Source organism: Misgurnus anguillicaudatus, chromosome 6 (assembly GCF_027580225.2).
Source record: "Misgurnus anguillicaudatus chromosome 6, ASM2758022v2, whole genome shotgun sequence".
Classification (NCBI taxonomy): Eukaryota; Metazoa; Chordata; class Actinopteri; order Cypriniformes; family Cobitidae; genus Misgurnus; species Misgurnus anguillicaudatus.
Genome location: NC_073342.2, coordinates 9,410,860 through 9,428,751, shown reverse-complemented (window position 1 = coordinate 9,428,751; position 17,892 = coordinate 9,410,860). Strand labels below are relative to the sequence as shown.

Genomic DNA, 17,892 nt, shown 5'->3' with positions numbered 1-17,892 from the left:
GCATTCAGACCGCCACCGGCGAGAGCGTCAAAGTGGCCGGAAGTCATTCATTTTCAATGAGAGCCGGCGGCGAGCTCCGGCGAGCAGGGGCGCGGCGCGTCATGTACAGCGTGAGCGTCGAGGAGAGTTGAAATTCAACTCAACTTTATGGTAATGAGATATGACGCGGTTCGGCGGCAACCAATCGGAAGGCGTAAATGTTCGGCGGCAACCAATCGGAAGGCGGAAACCTCCGCCTGAGGGGAGTTCAGAGAATGCATTCGAGCGTCAGAGCGTCCACTACGCCTTTTCTTTAGCGTCGTTGGCAGGGCAGCCAGAGCTTTTATTGACGCTCTCGCCGGTGGCGGTCTGAATGCACAGTTACACAGATATTAATACCACGCTTTTATTAGTAAGTTAATTACTCACTGCATACGGACATAAAATGTACTAATGATGTGACGCAATCGTGCAAGTTTGCTGTTGCAGGCTGAATATTTTTGCGTAATTGACTACTAAATTAGTATTTCTTTTTTTGAACAGAAATGATAAATTATACAATAAATTTATACAATTAATTCTAGCATAGCAGTTATGACATATAATAGAGTAAGATCAGGTGGGCATTTAATGACATTGATAGATCCAAATATGACTATGCCAAAAATGTTAGATTAAACCGATACAAGGAGCAAGTCCAGTTCACTAGTTCTTAGTTTCACTAGACCTCTCTTAGTCAGGAAAATGACTTTGTCCATTGCTCAAAGATAGACAACTCTGTGGTGAGTTAATGCTTTTACTCAACCACAAGGTAGACAGAGATGAGAGCATCAGGCAGGGGACAAAATGATAAAGAATAAAATAAAAATGGTTTATTGAATAATCTTAGCTGCACTGTCAATGGTCTGTCTGACTCGTCTTGTAACATATTTTGGTAACACTTTACAATAAGGTTCATTAGTTAATATTAGTTAATGTATTAACTAACATGAACAAACTATGAGCAATACATTTGTTACAGTATTTATTAATCTTTGTTAACGTTAGTTAATATAAATAAAGCCTTATTTGCTTGTCCATGTTAGTTCACAGTGCATTAACTAATGTTAACAAAATTTTAATAAAAGTATTAGTAATTGTTGAAATTAACATTAACAAAGATGAATAAATGCTGTATAAGTGCAGTTCATTATTAGTTCATGTTAATTAATGTAGTTACCTTATTGTAAAGTGTTACCCATATTTTAAACAACATATAAAGTATTACACAATGCTACTTTGTCTTATGACATTATCAAAAATCTTTAGCAGGAGGAGACCACTGATATACCTATATCTACTTATGAAGACAATGCATCACCCAACATAAATAATCTGCAGTAATGAAACAACAAGCAAAATAGTTTAGGATAAAATGAATGAATATGAAAAAATGTGCAAATGTAAATAAATATATTGGTAACTAAACAAAAGTAATTAATAAAATCCAGTATTTAAGGAATTTTGATACGAAGATCTTTTAAAAGTAGCAGGTAGACCAGACTTTAATGACACACTGTGATTTGTGACATAAAAGTAATGTGTGCTTCTTGTGTTGCAGGAATGATTGTGAGGATTGTAATCAGAGAGGCCAAGAAAGATGTCAATATCACTTTGTAATGCAAGATCTGTTGTGGGAGGATGCATTGTGTGGCATCCTCATCTCTGCTGTTGACTTCAAACAATTCAATTTTGTTCACATTTATTTGTATAGCGCTTTGAACAGTTTTGAAGTCCTTGTGATGTCCGATATCAACTTTCCTTATGTGTAGGGTCATCTGATAGAGACAGGATCCAGACTGGAGCTGGTGTAATCTGAAGTTTAAAAAAAAGCAAATAGAGAAAATTACCATAGCTGCTGTTTAGAGCTTTTTAGGTTAAGGATAATTTAAAAAAAGTTATTTATAAACTTAATGCAAAGTTACAGCATGAAATTATGTTTATGCACACTGAAGAGGTGTCTTTAAGCTAGATTTAAACTGGGAGGGAGTGTCTGAACAGTGTCAGTAAGGCTGTTCCTCAGTTTCCATAGGTGGAAAAAAACTTGCCCTGCTTTGGTAGATTTTGCTATCCTAGGAACTACTAAAAGTCTGGAGTTTTGAGATATTAAGGAGCATGATTGTTTGTAGCATACTAGAAGTTCTGTCTGTAGGAGCTAAACCATTTGGGACTTTATAAGTGAGTAGCAATATTTTGTAATCGATACAGAATTTAACTGGTACTGTTACTATTGTAGAGATGCTAAATTTGGGGTTATATGAACTTGCGTGACCTTATAAGAACTCTAGCAGCTGGGATTTTGCACTAATTGTAGCCTATTAATTAAGGATGAAGGACAACCACCCAGTAATCTAATCTAGATGTCATAAATGCATGAACAAGGTTCTTCACATCGGAGACGGTTGATATGTTCTGCTGGAAGAAAGCTGCTTTTGTGATGTGAGATATGGGTTTCAAAAGAAAGATTTCTGTCTAATAAAAGTCATTTACTGTATTTGCTGAGGTGACCAACGTCATTTCATTTGAAAACTGTACTCCAAATTATTCTGCTTACAGCTCTTTTGTCCCATGAGTAGTCCAAGTATCTTCATGTAACTTCTTTTATCAGATCTTGGAATCCCCAGCCATCCTTCCTGTCATTGCCTGACTTCAATGTAACCTCTAGTGAAGAATCATCTGAGAAATAAATACAAATTACTGAGATACAAAACAAGTGTTGTATATTAAATGTCTTACTAAACATTACATGGGCCTTTGGACAAAACATTTTGGGGCGGTTTCCCGGACAGGGATTAGACTAGTCCTAGACTAAAATAAATGTAAGAGCTGTCAAAACTGAAAACAACTTGCGCTGACATATCTTAAAATACATCAGTGCCCTTTGTTTTGCCTCAAAATGCACACAAGTAATGTTTTTAGTTAGGCATGTTTGTTAAACCTTGTTATATTTCATAATTAAACTAAGGCCTAATCCTGGTTTAAGCTATTCCCTGCAGGAAACCGCCCTTAACTGCTTTTTTCATTTGTAAATGGATTTGAATAAAGGCATCTGCTATGTGAACAAACATACATTTAAATTTCTTCAACTGGATATTGTTTGAATACATAAACATTTACATAAGTGCCATTACAGGATTAATTCTTTACGTATTGAGTAATATTTAAGCAGTATCAAAACTAAGAACTTCCAATGTAAAAATAACTTGGGGAAAATATAGTCGTGCAATTACATAATATGTAATATTAATATTTTTTGTATGTCCGTATGCAGTAAGTGATTAACTTACTAATAAAAGCGTGCTATTAATATCTGTGTAAGAATTAGCTGTATAAAGCAAACTCTGGACGCAATCGCCTCCGGAAGCTAATGCTAATAACTAACGTTGCATATTTAGATAAGAGAGATTAAAACATATGGATAGTTACACACAAGCTATTCATTTTTATACACATTCCACAGAGTTTATGACATTAAATGATATTTCGTACCTTACAAACAATATTCCGCTCTCCATAGCACAGCATCGCTCTCCTCGTTCTACAGGCAGACTTCCGTGGTGGGCGTGGCCAAATGGTGACTGTAGTGGCCAATAGAAACGGGTCTTTCATTCAACTAGGTTGATCCCGCCAACTGAGACGCTTGTAACTTGCATCCAAAACTTTTTGACTCAAAAGCAAAGATTTTTGATCCGCAAACAAAAACAGCGTAGCAGAGAGCAAAATGTAGGGACACGCGATGAAACTACTCAAAAAAAAAATTAATATTGCAAAAATTTTTGTTAACAATTCCTGTATTTTGTAACTAAAATAATTTTAAGATAACATTTTTTAAATGCCAATTAATTTTTTTTACAACAATTTAATAGTTTTGCTCTCAAATACTGTATGTTTGATTGAATAATATTGACACAAAATTCAGCCCATAACTTTTAGGTTTTAATACAGAAAACACAGCAAATAATAAAAATAACTTCATTTACAAAGCATTTTCCCGTGCTGACAAGCATTTAATCAAAGACCAAAAGCACTCACACATACTATATGTAAATATATGTATTGATACTATATATAACTTAAAAGTTAATCATCTTTGAACTGTCTAGTGTTAATACCCTACTATTATCTAGAGCAAAGTTATGCAGCAGTGTAATGAAAAACTTGTATTAATTATAACAACTATGCCATAAATAATACAACACAACTGTATATACTAACTAATTAACAAGTTTTTATTATTTACCCTGTATTAAACTATCATATATTTTTAAGGCATAAATAAATAAAGCAGTTTTACATCTCATTTTCAAAACAGGGAAAAGTAAACAACGCTTTAGCAAACAATTTTGCAGGTACATATATGAAACAGTTTAATAATTACCTCAAGAAAATGGCATTGTAAAACATTTCCTTTCATTGAAAAGGTAACAACAGTATTAACTCATGCATCAAATATGGGTAGGCTATTGATCAGTCATTTATGTAAAGTATTTCATCTAATGATATACAGTTAGTTCACTCCAAAAGTACCACAATCACTGTGATAAAACTATACAACAATAATAGTAACATATGTAACACAGGCAAAATAGATTTGCACATTTTTCTACAGTAAATGTCATTATGTTGACAAGATGATATGGGCACAGTTTGGTGAAGTAACCACTGCAAGAGGATTGTGGCATTTGCAAGTTGTAGCAACACAGTTGACTGTAGGAGTAGTCTGTGAAACATCGGAGGTGGAGGGGAAACCTAATAGCTAACCTGCTGCTTGTAAACGGAGATATGGATCATCATACAAAAACTTATTTAACAGTAGTTTCCCATCAATCTATGAGGCTAATGTTGCTTACAGACTGCAGGAAACGGTTGTCTAAAATAAAAGCACTGTATCAGACATCCATTACATTTCCAAATAGTTTTATGTTTTCCATGAAACACACCTGCAGTTCAGTGTGACACACAGTCTAAATGCATACACCAGTTCAGAGTTCCAAATCCAAAATGTCATCTGAACTCTCATAATCCAGCTCTTTGTGGTCCTCCAGTATCTCCTCAGGCTCATCCTCAAGCAGAGAAACAGCATTTGGTCCTAAAGCAGTGTTCTTCACCCCCTATCCTGGAGCTTAGCTCCAACCTTAATCAAACACACGTACCTGTGATTTTCTAGAGATCATGAAGACATTGATTAGCTTTCAGATGTGTCTGATTAAGGTTGGAGCCAAAGTCTGCAGGACACCGGCGCCCCAGGGCCGGGAGCGAAGAACACCGTCCCAAAGCCTGGCTGTAACTTGAGCAAATTTGGAACTTCTTCTCTACATCTGCAAGCCTTTTCTGAAGACGACACAGTAGCCAGCGATGACACTCTTCACTTAAACTGCCTAAAAGGAAAAAATTGAAGGAATGCATGAAAATACTTAAAAGGTTTTACTTGAGGCTTATTTTGTACATTACTGTATGTTAATACTGCTTTCATTATCAAAGTCCAATTATATTCCTAAAGATTTCACATTAGTATTACTAATTACAATATACTATTAGGAAATAAATTTAAATACCTCCATGTACTCCTTTCTAAACTATATACAACAATTGCCATGCTTTCATTGTGTCTTGATTTTCTTTGTTTCTATTCTATGTAAAGAACTACAGATCATTAAGATCCAACCACAAGAAAACTATAACGTAACACTTCAGGATCTAAAAATGAGTGGGGTTTTATTGTCGTATTTGCTATTCAGTGTGTCTAATCATCTAGATTAGCTGTGATTTTTATCACCAAATGATAAAGGAACTTGATTTCAGAATGTGAAACTAACATGTGTCTTGAGACTGTTGTAACCCTTATTTATAGAAACCAATGGCATGCATCATTGCAAGATGGTAATAAAAGTTAGCCTCTTACCACTGTTTTTGCCTGAAGACATTTCTGATATCATTTTCCTGATGTTCCTAGCCAGGCTTCTGAGATAGGTGCAGTGCAGTGGTGTCTCATCTCCCTCATCACAATGATCTTTGCTTCTTGAAGGCGCACTTTTGACATGTATACATCAAAAAAATCTTCTTGGTGAGGGTGTTGCTGGATTCTGAAGTCACACAAATAACAACATCTTAAACACAATTTTGACTGGTATATTCTGAAAAGCAAGCAAAACACAATTTTGACTGGTATATTCTGAAAAGCAAGCAAAACACAATTTTGACTGGTATATTCTGAAAAGCAACCAAAACAAAAGCAGTGCATGTACAGCCCATAATCTGGTGCAAGGCGCAAAATATTTGATTCAGAAATTTGGCTATGAGAGGATAAAAAGAAACACTCACACAGTAAAGATTGTCTCCCATTATCTTTATATCTATATAAGAACAACTTCTTTGCTGCTTATGAGCCTTTAAATAATTCTCCTTATATCACATGTGGTGTAAGCCTGCTGAAGACCTAGTTTCAACATCACCCTAATGAAAAATAATGGACTAAATCTTCAGAGTAGCAGTAAAATTAAAATGAATACTGTAATTGTGTCATTCAATAATTTAAAAGTACAGACAAAAAATATTATGTTTGTTCTTTATCTGTTGTTTCTCTCAAAAGCACTTTTGGTGCAAAAGCACATTTGGTGCAATGAGGCACGACGCAAACTGGATGCTCCGCAGGTGTGCATTATTTTCAAATAATTCAAAGGACTGGAGTCAATTATTCCTCTTATACCACAGTTACCACATACATTGCTCTGGTGCCTATTTTTAAGACATTTGACAAGTTAGGTGTGCAGTTATCAGAAATTAATGCATACCCACAGAACATTTCTCAGCCAATCAGAATACAGCATTCAACATACCCCTGGTATAAATGCAATCAACAAAAATGACTATGGGGTGGTTTCCCGGACAGGGATTAGACTAGTCCTAGATTTAAACACTTTTAAGAGCTCTCCAAACTGAAAACAACTTTGACTTACAGATCTTAAAATACATCAGGGCCCTTTGTTTTACTTCAAGATGCACACAGGTAATGTTTTTAGTAAGGCATGTTGTTTTAAAACTAGTTATATTTCCTAATTAAACTAAGGCCTAGTCCTGGATTAAGCTAATCCTGGTCCGGGAAACCGCCCCTAAATGTTTTAGATGAGTTATCAACATACCAGTGTGATTATAAAGGCTGGCTTTTCGATGAAGAATAAGAAACATTTGTTCAATTAATTTCTGAAGGTTATGTAGGTCATCACATCTGGTACCTACCAAATCCTAAAGCAAAAATAATAATACAAGTAAATGATTATGATGTCTTTTAGGCTGTACATGTCCCAAATCAAATTAATGTCTCAAAGGAGTTTAGAGGGACACAAGTTTATTGTGATTAAAACAGGACATACCTTTACTTAAATTATACTTATACATAGCAAAGATTCTCAGTTACAAAATTGATTATCACACTGCAATATTGTAAACCAATTTCAATAATGTCCATAAAATACATTACCATCACTAGCCTTTTGTCTGACATCTTGTACCCACTGATTCACAATGTTCTCAGGACACCCCAGTTCACTGCTCAAATCTTCCCGTCTCTGAGACTCAGCCTTTCTGAAAGAATGCCATAAAAATATGTTTGTCCTTGCAATCTTTAAAAGTGAGAAAAATCTTTGTGTCTATATAACTCAGTCATAATATAAGACCTTGATGTATCTGCTGGATAATGCTGAAGGCCTTCTTGCTTCCGTTGGTTCCACCCAATAGCATGGACAGTTAGCATGTCATTCCTGGCTATTAACAAGACATGTATGTAATGAAGGAAGAAAGGTCCCATTAATGCTTGTCGTATTTCAATGAACCCAGAAACTGACAATTGAGTTTAAAATTTAAGAGAGAACTGCATGCCAATTTTTTATGTACTTTGAACAGTTACAGCTTACTCTTATGCAATCTCAAAGTACTAGACAGAAAGAATAAAAAAGTGAAAAAATAAAGACAGGTTTCCTAAAATATTATAAATAGGCATCAATTAGATACTTGGTTGTGAGGCCACAACCAGTCAGATAGCTGTTGACCATTTTGACCCCCTCAACTGCAGTTGTACCAGCACCTTCCTGATTTTTGCCAGATTATCTAACAAATGTGTGACACCTATATTACAACCATAAACAGTTACAGTGTATTAATAAGTAATACAAATACAGTTTCAAATGGTACGATAAAGAATATGCATTACCTGACACTTGGTTGAATGAGCCTTGGCATGCATGACAGAAAGGAAAGGTCTCATCTGCAGTAAAGGTCTGAGTTCCAACATGGAGACTGATGCCTTCTCAAGGTATGGCCAATACTTGCAAGCAATATCTGTTCAAAAGAACTCTCCGTTTGTGGCTGCTTGAAGCTCCTTCTGCAGGTATAGGTGGATAAGAAAATATTACTCCCCGGCACATTAAGAGCTTTGAGTAGCACTCCGAGTCTGCAAACAACCACCTCAAGGCCCTCTTCATCAAGTTTGCTTACTTTTCTGTTAGTTTCAAATTACATCACACCAACAGGCATCTTTATAATGATTGTAGACAATAAAGGTTTACTTTTAAACTAAAGGTTTTTCAGGATTCATGGAGCATTAAAAAGTTAATCTTCTGCTTTCTCTACTCCAGATACACAAACTAGTTGAAAGTCAGGGTGACAAATTGATATGTAATAATGAATGACCAAGCTATTAAACTAGCCACTTTGGGTGCCAGCACACATTCCCATATCTAAATGATTATTTTTGTAAAACGCACACCTAACCTGCCAAATGTCTTAAAATACCCAAAGCAATGTTTGTGGTAACTGTGGTATAAGCAGAATAATTGACTCCAGTCCTTTAAATTATTTGAAAATAATGCACACCTGCTGCGTAGCAGCCCACTGTCAAATATTCCTTACGTATTATATAAGCTCACAACAGCTGGGATACATTAACTATTTAATAAAGCAAAAATTACACATTTCAAATGATGGATTTAAATCAAAAAGTTTATTTTTCCTTAAAACTACAAGAGTAAAAGAACTTACTCTTTTGACTGACGGAATCTGTAGGTTTTTCTGTTGCCATCTGCACAAAGAGCGAGCATTGTTGGGTGTACATGCCGGGCAGGTGAAGTGCTCTACACTGGATGTTTGCATGATCACAAGTGCAGAAATGTGGAGGTCTCACTGTAGGCAATAAACAGACTGAAAACAGAAGTTCAATAATTTGTGAGAAAGCATTAACAATGGGCACAGTAATATAGCTTAGAAAAAATGAGGCTGACAAATCACAAATAATCTGGTAGAACATGGATACCTGTAGCTGAAGCTTTGTATCTCTTCACTTCTGCTTCTTTTTAGTAGTGGACGTCCTTCAGCATTTTCTCCACCTATCTGACATTAAATGTACTCCCTTTAATGGCTGTTGCTTTGCCCTTGGGTTCCTCTGCCTTGCATAAAAGAAAGTGTGCCTTGTATGGTAATACTGAAATACAGCCAACTCTTGAGCAGTTCACACAATTATTGCCCTCTAAATCACACACTTTAGAATTATCACAATACTGCAAGAACACAATCTCAACAAATATACTCACCTTGATTTGAGCAAGAAGCATGTCTGCTATGAAAATAACACCCTCTGCTCTCCCTCTGTCTTGCTCAGCAGCCATTTCAACAATACTACATTGGTCAGACAAAGAGGCATAGGCTAAGTGTTTTGGACAGTGAGAGAGAGAGTAAAATGAATAAAATTACAATACTTACTTGAAAACAGAGAAGCTTGCGAAAGAGTGAGTGAGTGACCCTTTTACTGTTTGTACACAATGATGACGTGGCAACGTATGCGCACGCAGTTTGGCAACGGAAGCACGGCAAGAATCAGCAGTGAAGCAACACAGACAGAGAAAGTTAGTTTAAAAAGTTGACTTATCTTCTACACAGTTACCAGATCCGTGTACTATAGTGGAGTGGATAGAAGACGTTAGAAGATGGCCAAATACTAAACGTATATTATATTAGTGCAACCAAATGCTACAACCAGACGTTTTGATGTGGGGAAATCGTTTTAATAAACTTTCTGAGTTGCTTACACGTTAGAACCACTGGGAAATAACATCACTTCCGTTGCCAAAATGCGCACGCAGGCTATTTGATCACGTGGGCTGTAAAAGGGTCTATTGAAGTGGCTCTTAAAAGAGCCGTTGGTTATCTAAGAAAAAGTATAAACTGTGGGTGATGTTAACAGGGAAGGGTGGTGGGTACTGACCGGACCTGAGAAAAGAAAACAAAAACATGATTAATTCTCTTACAGCAAAGTCTCCTAGGTTTGTCATATTATATATGCAGAACTGTAAAAAAAAAAAAAGGTAACAGTTATGCTACCTATAAATAAAGCATAAACTGCATAAATGAACAGTTGATCTGACTTCAGAGAAATAAATGAAATAATTATCTTGGTACTTGAAGCTTGGTTAGATATGGTTACTGTAGTCAAACTTTTACACACTTTCTTCTGACAGATTTATTAACAACAATTACAGAACATAACACAATCAATTTTAATCCCTTCTAACGCTCAATTGACATAGATGTAACTGCACAAACTAGCCTTATTATATAAATAATATTAAATAATTAAATAAATCTATTCTGCTCACCAAGGCTGCATTTATTTGATATAAAAACACTTATAATGTGAAATATTATTGTAATCTGAATGTAATAATGTGAAATATTATTGTAATCTGAATGTAAGTGCTGCTGACGGTGTCAGCAGCGATCGCTCTCTGTGATCGATTGGTTCCGCCTTGTATGTTTAGATGAGCAGATTTACAATGAACACAATTATTTACTTAAATCGGTTATTTTTTCATTTAGAGCTTATTTCACGAACTGCATTCCGCGCGAAATTAATAAAACTACTGGTTTAAAAACGCCAGAACAACTGTTTAGCAACATAATATAATGCAGTCACTGCAGCTTTCTGCGATTAATACATTAGCTGATTATCAAACAGTCATCCAATAATGTTTCTGACCTTAGTAACGTAAAAACCACTATAGATAACTCCATAGTTCACACACGCAAATTAAATGTTATGCTGCACCAACTTTAGGATTTCTTAAATGACCGCACCTGAACAAACAATTATGTCCTAAATATGAGCCAATTGGATTCTGACCAAACGCGTGCACTGACTTGTCTGTTGCCTTAGCGGTGATATTATATTGCTAACGTTGCAACAAAGACTTAACATAAACACAGGATTTACTCAATTTTAGTAACATTAATCACCAAATTTCCAAGAAAGCCTTACCCATGGAGCTCCAGAGAACGCATATCACTGCGTCGCTTCTCTTGTTGAAGTTGTTGGCAATAAGAAATTATCGCCCCCTATTGGTTATCATCCTCACAAATGCGTGTCATTTTCACGCCTTGAGGAGGCAAAGCGTGACATTGACACGCATCCTCTAGTGCAGTGATTCCCAACCGGGGGTACGCGTACCCCAGGGGGTACGTGAAGAGTTTCCAGGGGGTACGCGAAAATATTTACATTTTGCTTTGATCTCATTTACTTTTAATAAAAAAGTCTTTCGTTTGTCCAGTCATTGACCTATGATTGATTTTTGTGAGGAAAGCATTATAAAAAGGACAACTTTGTAATTTTAATCTTATCATTAATATAATTAGCCTTCAAGAGTAAATGCGCTGCATGATCCAAAACGCAATAGCGATATCCAACTCAAGAACGATCTGACTATTTTTAATGAACCTGAACAGTTTCAAAAGACACAAAGTTTATTAACTATAATTAATGTTTAAATAATGTTATAATATTCATTCCCGCTGCCGTTGCATTTTCAAATTATGCAAAAAAATTTTTTGCATTGTTTTTGGCTAACATATTTTGTCCCGTATGATGTCTTTTGTATTTATAGAGAATGCCTTAACACATTTTGTTTCTCTTTATATTTGAACAGAATAATTTAACTTATTTGCACACTTTAATTATCAGTAACTTAAATTGAGATTTTAGTAAATTTAGGGCATTTACTAAAAAGGACGTGAGAGCTCAATTCCAAATAAGCGCCGGAGTTGAAAATTTGTGTGTGATTTACTACAAAGGCGCAAATAAAATACACAGGCACAATAATGACATAAGCACATTTCTCTAATGACCACTGCAATCTACTAAGAGCAGCGCAAATTAGTAGCTATACAGGGTCGCAAATAAGAGACCTCGGCAGGACATCGCAATGAAAATGCGGACTGCGGAGTGTGAAATTCCAGCTAAAGTAAAAGTACACTATGAACCGGAGGACGAAAGATGAGTTTTGAAATACCTGATTTTACTTCTCCTCGTGACTTCTCCTCCTCTTTTCTCCAGCAAATTAAACATAGCATGGCTTGGCAAACTATATATTTATTTTAAAGTATGTTCCTCTGGCAAAATGTAATACTCTCCTCACATTAATGTAAATGTAGGAAAACTTCCACAAATGCATATGCAATAAGGTAACACCTTTTCAGAGCTAAATATCTATTGCGTGTCTTTAGTTCAGTCGTTATTTAATGCCAAAATGATGTTTTGCGCAAGCTGTTAGTAAATCTGGCCCTTAAAGAGGTCATATGATGAATTTTTTTAATTTGTAAAATAAGTCTTTGGCGTTCCCAGAGTCCATATGTGAAGTTTTATCTCAAAACACCCTACAGAAAATTAATTATAGCATGTCAAAATTGCCATTTTGTAGGCCTGAGCAAAATGTGCCATTTTTGGGTGTGTCTTTTAAAATGCAAATGAGCTGATAAAATGCAAAGACTGGTCGCAATGGTAGTGGTTTGTTGAAATAAACATGCTTCATCAGTCAGTGCTTTTTACTTTAATGTTTAAAATTAATTAATTAATTAAAATTACTAATTATTTGTTTTAAAACACAACTTTGGTTTAGTTTCGATGAAGGGGTACTTGAGCCTTACTGATAGGGCTGTGGGGGTACGTAGGGCTAAAAAGGTTGGGAACCACTGCTCTAGTGGACCAGCGTGTCTATTACACGCTTTAGCGTGATACTGGGTTGCCAATACATATATTTAACAAAACAATCGGGTGTACTAATTCGATATAACAGTGCTATCTTTCAAACCTTTAACATTAGCTATAAGCTAAGCTAAGCTACAGTACACAGCAGCTTATTCACTAATAGCGAGTTAGACACCGCGTTATTGACAACATTTCGCATTCGAAATATGATAGTCTACTGATAAACTTCAGAATGGTCAAACGATAATCAAATATATTAATTTTAAGATATTTTAACGTACCTTGGGACTGAATCCGTCTGTCTTGAACAACTGGTAAAAATCAAAATACGTGCGTCGTGACGTTATCCCACACGTCAGATGCATTATTCAAATCTTAGAATTCACTTTTCTCTGAAATGCATTTACGAAAACTGTTTAAGTTAATTAATGTGTACAGCTAAAAGCGGTATGCAATTGACTTAAAAACTACAAAAAAACAAACACTCATATTCCCCTTACGAAAATGAATTTTTTTTTGTGGTAAAAGTTTAGTAACCATGTTTTTTTTGGTGTATTGATTATTATTAGCAAAACCATGGTTATTTTGTGGTAAAACAGAGTTCATTGGTTTATCCAATGCTTGACTATAGTGAAGTTAAAGTGTACCTTATTATGTTAATAGTATATTACAAATGTATACATCTACAATATAAAATGTAACAGAACATACTGCTCTCTCGTAATTTTAAGCCCACGTTTTTCTCCATAAAATAATATACATTTGTACACCCCATATACTTTCAAAATGTGCTTAAAATATACTGTTTCTAAAGAATACTAAATAATGTATTTTAGAAATATACTGTCAGTGCATTATTATAATGATAACTTTAAGCATACCGATAAAGTATACCTAAAATACATTTTAAAATAAGTTTAAATTTAGTATACTTTAAAAATTGCACAAAACTTTAACTTTAAGTATATTTTTCTAAAGTATACTTTTAGAAAATATACTAAAGTATAATTATTTTGAAGTATGTTAAAAGTTTAATTGTAAAAAATACACGCAAATATGTTGTAAGCATACTTTAAATATGTTTAAAGAAAGTACATTCCTTTGTAAGTATATTTGTAATGTACTATTGCAAAGTTAAATATACTTGAAATACAATAAAGTATATTTGTTTTTCACCAGGGGGAGCCTTTCTTTTCGGTGCTGCACAACCGCACCAGTATGGAAGGCAGTTAAGGCAAAAACGTTACAAAACTGTTTTTTGTCTCCTCCACCGCTTGGTGGCCGATGTTGCGGAGCATCGGCTGCCAGCCTCTCACTAGATGTACCCTTGACAATCTGGGTGAGGTTAGCGCCCACATTGCGCCCCCTAGTGGTTTCTTTGTGAGTATTTCCGTGGAAAGTTTCTGATTTACCACGTTTCCCTTAGCGAAGTTCGTTCCGCGCCTCTCTAGTGTTGCTAAGGGAGTGTATATTTTAGACCTCGTGTCTTTTTTTTATCACCTTAGTGGTAGACCCCTAGAGGGTTTTCTTTCCGCAACGATCTTAGTCCCGCCTGACGAGTTCGGTTCCCAGTTCGCCTAGTCACTATCGTGGGTTAAGGAACAAGTAGTGACCGGCCTCTGCTTCAACCCCTTTTCCGTTCCCAAAAAGAGGAGAGTCGGAGGGTTTACGCAGGCACTGGAAGGGTCAGCTTCAGTGGCGCTTTGGTAGGGATTCCCAATTCGTGGGAAAGGGAACGTCTCGGTTACATATGTAACCCTCTTTCCCTGAAGGAAGGGAACGGAGACGTCACGTCCCGTCGCCACAGTTTGCTGTTCCACTGCTGATATCGGCCGGACACTTTTCTTTCTGTCCAGCTTTCTCAGCAAAAAATAGCTGATTTGATAACTGCACCTGCCGCTCATTAAATACATGTGCGGCGGGGCGGCGCCGGCAGATGCAATTATCTGCATGCCAAGTTCATTGGCGTTTTAAAGGTTTCTCGAAGCAGATAGGTCACCCGCGAAGCGGTTCCCAATTCGTCGGTCATGACGTGACGTCTCCGTTCCCTTCCTTCAGGGAACGAGGGTTACATATGTAACCGAGACGTTACTTTCATCCCGACAGGAACTCCTGACATTTAAACCCAATTAACTTTTATTTTGAAAAACAAACTTCATGATGTGTTACAGCACATTTTACATTCTGCAAACTCATAAAGGTATTTAAGTCCAGTCAACAACAATTTTTGTTAGCAACATGCTGATGTCTAAGCTTTGAGTATAATTGGTTAATATGACTGTCATTCAGTAAACTGGCCAATGACTGCTGTGTGAGCACTGGTTTGGTTTGAACAAACTGAGGGTCAGTGATGCCACAGTTACTTTGAAAAAGTAATCTGATTACTGATTACTGATTACTCCTTTAAAAAGTAACTAAGTTACTTTACAGATTACTTGATTTTAAAAGTAACTAAGTTAGATTACAAGTTACTTTGTTAGTTACATTCCAGTAGCTGCCAACACCCCCACTGCCTCAACATTAAAAATGACAACCGGTTTTGCCAACACTCACCTTATTGGGAGTGCATTTTTAACAGTAACGTCAACAATGCATCTCCTGACATTTTAAGTTGAACTGTTGTGTTTTAAAAAACTAAAATATATATATATATGAGTCTTTCTTGACTTCACTTAACATAAATAGGGGTGAGCAGGGGCCATTTTCAGAAAAACTTAATTTTAAAAGTTAATGTTTTAGACAGAGATATATTTTTGTTGTGGTCAATAACTCACAAGTGTGGTCTATCAAAACCAGCTGGAATTTTGAACAAATGTAAAACGACTTCTGTATAATTTCACTTTAAACAAGAGTAGTGAATTGTTATTTTTGACCTTGACAGCAGGGACGAAAGTAACACACAGGTGGGTCAAAAGTAACACAACAAAACATGATAGATTTTTGTGTTACACTTGTTTTTATTAAATATATATTACTATGACCTCTTTAATATGTAACTGCAAACTTATTTTGTCATTTATCTTTGTAAAAAATAATTAAATTACATTTTTATTTTAAATTTCAGTTTTATCAAATGTTTCAAAAGCAACCAACAGTACAAACTTAAATTGCTGAGACTAAAAAAAAATTCAATAGTTTAAACACTATGAAAATAAAATTAAATCAAATTAGAATAATATCAATTTTTTACCATATTATACACAGTATTAGCAGCTGGACAAAACTAACAAGTGTTACTTTTGACCCGACAGGATCTACTTACTCTATAAACTCGACTTACTTTTATTTTGAAAAACGGAGAAGTCTTCAGGATGTTATATAGTAAATACCTTGTAGATTTATCAGTATTGTAACACATGAAACGAGAAACACAACGCGTTGTAAGAAAAAAAGACCGCTTTTGGAATGTACTTATCATGGTTGAAAACACAGTTCTGGATCTACACGTGGAAATCGGTGAGTAAATAACGCGATATTTGTCAACTCTTTCAGAGGTTATGTGCTAATATGCGGTCATAGTGAGATTTAGATGTTATCAGGGCTCGGAGAAAATCGCTTTGTTACTTTCGTTCTTCAACTCTCCCACACTTACTGGTTTTGCACTGAAGTCCAGCTTTTGTTGTTTGGGTAGTGGATGAACTCCTGCTCACTGCTTCGCATCACCGGGTGGGACTTGCTCTTAGTTTGACTGTCTGCGCAGTGCTGCGACTCCAAAGGTTTTTTTTTTTAATTTGACGTAGTGTTTTTGTAGCTGTAACTCTCTTCTCTCTTCATTGTACGTTGTTTACGTTTGTGTCGCTTACACGTGACCTGAATTGTCCTCGTGCTGAAAACGTGACTTGTCGCACACCTGACTTCACTTCCCGAGACGCAAGAAGAAATATACAAGAAAATATATATTTTACTAAGGAAAATTTCAAAAATAGTAACGCACAGTGACTTGGATAAGTAACTTTAATCTGATTACTGGTTTGGAAATATTAACGCGTTAGATTACTCGTTACTAAAAAAAGTGGTAAAATTAGAGTAACGCGTTACTAAGTAACGCGTTACCGGCATCACTGCTGAGGGTGCATCCCAATTCAGGGTCTGGATCCTTTCAAGGCCGCAGACTTTAAAGGCAAGGCTCAATATTTGAAGGCAGCAGCCTCTAAACGCCACGAAGTGAAATTAAATGAGACAGTCTAGCCTAGGGGGGCATCACTTGCTTTTATCGCTTGTTGCTTGTCACCGGGACACAAAAGCTGAGACCTATCAGACTTTTAAAAATAAATATGGTGGCAGATTTTTTTTATTTTAGAAAATATAACACATTGATGCAGATTAAACTATCCAACAGTATGTAAAATTCACCAACCTTAGAAATATACAAAAGCAAAACGCAACACACAACATTGCAGCAATAATATTAATTTACATCACTAAAACATCATTTATAATAGTAAAATAGACACAAGGACCTTTAATTAGCAAAATATACACGTTTATTTAACTACAGTTTTGAATGTTTATTTCAAAATACCCAGACTTCATATTGAATTTTGGGATAGCCACACTGTAAAAAAAAGTGTGGCAACAGATTACAAGCAATATCATTAATTAAATTCAACAAATAAAAATTGAGTTAGAATCACTCCATAAACTCTTTAATAGTTACCCATTCAAAAAGGCAATCTGCAATTTGCAATTAGAAATTACTTTAAATTTAAACAAAATATTGGGTATACAAGACAAAGACCTAACACTATACAATAAATACTATTCAATTATACTATTTCAATTTAACATCATCCATTAATATTTTTATTAGTAATGAGTATTATATCTGATTTCAGAATGACAGACAAAGA

The 17,892-nt window shown here is 35.5% G+C and overlaps 2 long non-coding RNA genes across 13 annotated transcripts; both read right to left on the bottom strand.

The window, feature by feature from the left end:
* Positions 1-829: 829 nt before the first annotated feature.
* Positions 830-3,936, bottom strand: LOC129419729 (uncharacterized). Of its 2 annotated transcripts, XR_012369981.1 has the most exons (3): positions 3,508-3,936; positions 2,573-2,694; positions 830-1,833 (listed from the first exon to the last, which is right to left on the bottom strand). It is a non-coding gene; the product is annotated as an uncharacterized lncRNA (long non-coding RNA). The 2 variants fall into 2 exon arrangements; XR_012369980.1 differs by lacking the exon at positions 3,508-3,936 and having other exon boundaries at positions 2,573-3,276.
* Positions 3,937-5,143: 1,207 nt separating this feature from the next.
* On the bottom strand, positions 5,144-11,478 carry LOC129438737 (uncharacterized). Of its 11 annotated transcripts, none has more exons than XR_012369973.1 (11): positions 11,321-11,478; positions 9,769-10,275; positions 9,600-9,684; positions 9,323-9,455; positions 9,052-9,210; positions 8,026-8,395; positions 7,692-7,779; positions 7,496-7,599; positions 7,158-7,260; positions 5,921-6,101; positions 5,144-5,396 (listed from the first exon to the last, which is right to left on the bottom strand). It is a non-coding gene; the product is annotated as an uncharacterized lncRNA (long non-coding RNA). The 11 variants fall into 11 exon arrangements; XR_012369971.1 differs by having other exon boundaries at positions 8,026-8,139; positions 8,225-8,395; positions 9,769-11,464; XR_012369972.1 differs by having other exon boundaries at positions 8,026-8,121; positions 8,225-8,395; positions 9,769-11,464.
* Positions 11,479-17,892: the final 6,414 nt, after the last annotated feature.